We start from the raw sequence: 6,000 nt of genomic DNA, 5'->3' as shown, positions 1-6,000 counted from the left end.
CCACACTTCACCTGCAGCAAATGAAGAAGTAACCTACATGATTAAGTTTTTATGCACAGACTATTCTTGTGCGAGGGTTGAACGAAACAAGGATATTACTTCTACTTGGATAGCCTGACACGTTGCTTCTCAATTAAAGGCAGACCTAGATATGAAAGTGGATGCAATGGTTGCATATTTTAAAGAATATTTTCATGTTCAAATCCCTTATATGACAATGTATAGAGCAAAAAAACATGAAGCTGAATTCAATGAAGGTAGCCATTCTAAGACATTCACCAAGCTACCTAATTATGGAGAATTTCTGCTACAAAGAAATGCTGGAAGTTATTCACACTACAACTCCATCAGAGAGAGAAAATGTCAGACCCTTCCGTCTTCAAAAGATTGTTCATTACTTTCAAGGCATGCATTGATAGTTTTGTGAATGGCTGTAGTACATTCATAGGTCTTGATGGTTGCCACCTAAAAGGGATGTATGGAGGGGTACTACTAGCTGCAGTCTCTGTTGATGGCAACAAAGGGCTGTTCCCTATGACATATGGTATTGTGGATGTTTTTTTTCGCTAAAAAGTCATGTATATTAAAATGAAAGAAGAAAAAAGAAATATAGTACATCAGATGAGGAAGGGAGAAATACCCAACACTCACACTAAGAAGAGAGGGAGAAGCAGAAACTCCACCTTCGGCATTGCCATCAGCAGAATTACGCAACTACCCAACTCCACCCAAAACAAAAATCCGGAAAGAGAATAAGATCCTAGGTGAATCTGAACCTAGGCCGGCCCGATGCATCCATGTCTAATTCCATTTGAACCAGAGTTGGCCAAATTGAAATCGGCTCTGACACTTCAAAACGAGCAGCTGACTTTGACAAAAAATCCGCCACTGAATTTGCTTCCCTATAGCAATGCGTTATTTTCCATTCCACATCCTCCAAATAAGAAATACAATTTATCCATCTTTGCCGAGCTATCCATGGACTTTGCCTCTTCTGAAAAATAGTCACAACTGCAACTGAATCACATTCTATCCAGAGCCGTTTCACATTATGCTGCTTAGCTAATTCAATCCCTATCATAATCGCTAAAAATTCAGCCTCAAAATTTGTGCGAGTTCCTAGAAATTTTCTGAAATTTGCCACTACCTCTGCCTTTTCATTGCGAAGGATTCCCCCTGCTCCAGACTTCCCTGGATTACCAATAGAGCAACCATCCGAATTGATTTTTATCCAACCTGGATTAGGAGGGCACCAGAAAATAGTGAAGATTTCCCGAGGCCTTCTCCGCACCCCTGAAATACCCAATCTTCTTGCAGTGACAAGATCCGAAATTGAGATGGCTGCCCCTGAATGAACCAACTCTTGGCAGCTAATTTCTCTCTTCACTTGGCCAAAACAATGCTCTTTTGATTTTGAGATTCCTTCAAATTTTCTTCCATTCCTCTCCAACCAAGTAAAGTAAGGGATTAAAACAAAACCCTTCAGCCACACCCCTTTAAAGATGGTCTTCTTGGCCTGATCTTTCCACCAAGCTATCAAACTTTCAACTCCTTCAAATCCAGGCCACCTAAACCCAAAACAACAACAAAATTTCTGCCACATGAAAAATGCAAAAGAACATTCATACATGGTATGATTTATTGACTCTTCCGCTATGCCACAGAGAGTGCACTGAGATGGCAATGGAACCCCTCTCTTTTTCACATTATCATCAGTAGCTAGCTTATTTTTCAACATTCTCCATCCAAACACCGATTGGCGAGGCTGAAGATGAGAATTCCAAATCAATGAATACCACCCCACCTTTGGCGATTCCCGTCTTACTTTTTCCCAAGCCGATTTTATTGTAAAAACTCCAGATGAATTTAATTCCCAATGACAAATATCATCCAGATCTGAAATTATGATATCCTTGGCCTGATCAAAGATATTTTGAAAAAATTCAGAGCTCACCTGGGGAAAATTCCACTCATCTTGGCAAATGAAATCAGAAACCTTTGCCTGCATCGAATCAAAGATATCTAACTGCGAACCATACATCTCCTCAATAGACTTCTTTCCCAGCCAGCTATCTTTCCAAAAATTTATCCTCTGACCATTCCCAACAGTCCATTGCTCATGAGACTGTACCCACCGCCACACCTTTTTAAGACCAGGCCATATCGAAGAGGAAAGGTAGGTAGTTTTCAGCGAACCATCAATCTTCAGAAAACGAGCACGAAAGAAAACACTCATTAGAGAATTTCCATGTTTGATTTGCCATGCTAATTTGCACAGGCATGCAAAATTAACATCTCGCAACCTCCTAATGCCAAGACCGCCTTCCCTGGTAGGTTTACATACCTCCTCCCACTTCACCACTATCTTCTTCCCTGTCTCCATGTCACCAGACCATATGAAGTTTCGCATCCACTTTTCCACTAATTTTATTGAGCTTCCTGGCCACCAATAAATCCCGAAATTATGAATTGGAATGCTTGAAATCACTGATTTAACCAGCTCCACCCTACTAGCCATGGAGAGAATCCGACCCTTCCATCCCGATAACCTCTTCTTGATTTTATCCATCAGCGGTAACATGTGGTCCCGTTGAACTCTCCCCTTGAAGATCTCCACACCTAAATATTTAGTAGGCTGCCTTGCAGATTGGATTCCCATAAAAGTACTTATAAAATGTTTCCTGTGAGGGGCAACCTTTCCAAAGAACAAACTACTTTTTTCTAGATTAAATATCTGGCCAGAGAATGCCTGATATTTATCAAGAAAAGCCTTAAGATTTTTGACAAACTGAGCAGATGCATTAATGAAAATGAAAATGTCATCAGCAAACAATAAATGGGAGGGAGTTAACACACCTCGAGGCCCAGGAAGAGACTTTATCAAACCATTCTGAACCATGCTTCTAAGACCTCTACAGAGAACCTCTTCTGCCAGAATAAATAAAAAGGGAGACAAAGGATCTCCTTGTCGGAGACCTCTACCAACCCCAAAGAACCCCACCGGGCCACCGTTCACCAAAATTGATACTCTGGAGGATAGAAGAAGGTTGTGAATCCAAGAAATCCACCTAGATGAGAACCCAAATTTGCACAGAACTGCAAAGAGGAATTCCCAAGCTAGAGAGTCATACGCCTTTTGAACATCGAGCTTCAGTCCCATTCCACCACCCCTAACTGAAGAATGCATCAAATTTGACAGTTCTGAGGCGAGGCTGATATTTGCTGAAATTATTTTACCCTGCTGGAAAGCGCCTTGCTCTTCCGAAATCAATTTAGGCAAAACAACAAGTAATCTTGAAGATAGAATTTTTGATATCACTTTGCAGTAAAAATTCCCCATACATATAGGTCGAAACCTATCTAGAGAGGCCGCCCCCTCAACTTTGGGGATCAAGGAAATAAAGCAGTTATTTATTCCTTTAGGAAGCCGCCCTTCCTCAAAGAATTTTTTCACTGCCCTGCAAAAATCACCCTCAACAATAGTCCAACATCTCCTGAAGAAACTACCTGGGAACCCATCAGGACCTGGAGAGCTTACAGGATCTAAATCCCAAACAGCTTGTTTAATTTCGTCCCCACTCGGGACAATCTCCAATCCTGCCACGTCCTCCTCCTCCAACACTCTGGGAATATTTTCAAGAAGGTCATTATGAACCGTGATTTCATCAGCCTCATGAAATTTCTCAAAAAAATCAGAGACATAAAACGATATTCCCTGTTGGTCTGAAACCCAAGTTCCATCTTCCTTTTTTAGGGAGGTGATCTGATTTTTCAACCTCCTTAGCTTCACGGAGAGATGAAAAATCTTCGAGTTACAATCTCCATTTTTCATCCATCTCAGTTTAGCTTTTTCAGCCCACAACTTCTCGTACATTTGGTTGGCCTTCAATAATACTGTTTTTGCATCTGCCTCTCTGTTAAATAATTCATCATTCATCCCAGCAACCTCTATCATATCTTGAACCTTCTTTAATTCCAGCTTTGCTTTATCGACCTCATCATTCAGGTTAGGAAAATTGGCCCTCGCCCAAACCTTTAAATTCTCCTTGACCTGCTTTAATTTTTGTGCCAGAACGAAAATTGGATTACCCCCTATCGAAGTTTTCCAAGCTTCCTCAACCACAGAGATAAATTGATCATTTTCCATCCAAAAGCTATGGAATCTAAAGGGAATATTTGTAGGTCTTTGAACATCATCAGAGACAACAATTAAAGGGGCATGATCTGATACCGAAGACAACAAAACACGCTGCTTCACATTTCTAAACACATCTATCCACTTCCCATTACAAAAACTCCGATCCAACACTGCAACTGCATGACCCCTTCGACGATTATTAGTCCAAGTGAATTTCTTTCCCTGAGAAGGGATAGAAAGCAATTCACACGCATCAACCATAGCCTGGAATTCAGCAGCTGATCCAAGATTAAACTTACCAGGACCTCTTTTCTCATGCGAGAACAGGGTTGCATTGAAATCCCCCATCACAGACCACGGAACCAAAGCTGATATCGACAACTCCAAATCTAACCACAATTGCCTACGCATAATTTTAAAAGAACTTGCATGTACAAAAGAAATACCCACTTTACTACCTGGCCAATCAAAGATGACTGATATATATTGATCAGACATACCTGCAACAACTGGTCTCGAAACCCCCAACTTCCATATAATCCATAAATTTGGGACTTTGTCATCCCGAAAATTATGAATGAAATCCACCGCATACCCCAACCGACTAAAGAAAATAACAGGAAATTTACATACCTGAACCATGGGTTCAGCCAAGCATAACACATCCGGGGCATGCTCCTTCACCAGTAGACGTAAAGCGCACAACCCTGCTGCCTTCCTAACACCCCGAATGTTCCAATACAGAATCTTCATGAATTACTTCTTAGAGAATTGATTTTTATCAGACTTTTTAGCCTGACTACCTGTTTTCTTTCTTTGCTTTCCACCCTCAAGCATACCTCCGGCTTCCTTCTCCCGAGCCACTGCCACCGTATCCATTCTTATAATTTCTGAATGCACAATAGAGGCTGTTCCCCTTGAACATTCCACCCTGGGCAAAGAAGAAACCACATGATCCTCACCAGGGTCTTCAACAACTGGCTGCCTAGCACTGGCCATGGCAACACCACGTCCAGGTCCTTGACCCCCACCGAGCCTTCTATTACGAGAAGGATACCTCCCCTCCGGAACAGCAACCTCGCCCACAGGAGTAAGCCCCATTCTGGGTTCATTCCCCCCCAATGGATCCACTGGCGGATCACCAGGAACTCCATGGAGCGGGTTCTCAGTTGGGTTTGGATCAGAATCAACATCCGATCCCTCATCCATTCGAAATACGTCTCCTTCCTTAGGTTGAATATTAGAAATCTCTCCTTCCTTATTTATAGGATTAGAATCAGACTCTAATTCTATAACCGTCCCTGACACAAATCCTTCCTTAATTCCATAATTTTCATCTCCGTTGGACTCCTTTCCTAAAACGTTTGAGACAGAGTTGGAAGGATTCAAAAATATTTGAATATCTCCCCCAGCCTTGGACGAATTTGAATTAGGAGAGATTTGATCTTGAATAGGATCAAAATTATTCTGCTGATGTGGCAAAGATCTTCCCCTAGAAAGAGACTCTCTCACCGAGTTACTCCCACCTGAGTTGACTCCATCTTCAACATATACCGCCCCTGGAACCTTTGCTAATTTATCAGCCGCACATTGCTTTTCATCATCCAATCTTTTCAGCCTACACTTGGAAATCAAATGTCCGACTCGTTTACAGTATCCACAACGCTCCACATTATCTTCATACACCACCTTTTGACAGAAACCATACACCTGAGATGTACCTGGTTCTAATCTTTCCACCTGTACTTCCTCCACCCTCTCTGCCAAGTCAGAGATATCAACCTCCACCAGCACTCTCGCAAAGAAGCCAAGAATGCCTTGTCTTGTTCGTCTGTCTAGGGACACAGGGCGCCCTACTGCCT

Source organism: Macadamia integrifolia, unplaced genomic scaffold, assembly GCF_013358625.1.
Source record: "Macadamia integrifolia cultivar HAES 741 unplaced genomic scaffold, SCU_Mint_v3 scaffold1106, whole genome shotgun sequence".
Taxonomy (NCBI): Eukaryota; Viridiplantae; Streptophyta; class Magnoliopsida; order Proteales; family Proteaceae; genus Macadamia; species Macadamia integrifolia.
Note: the sequence above shows the minus strand (reverse complement) of the source record.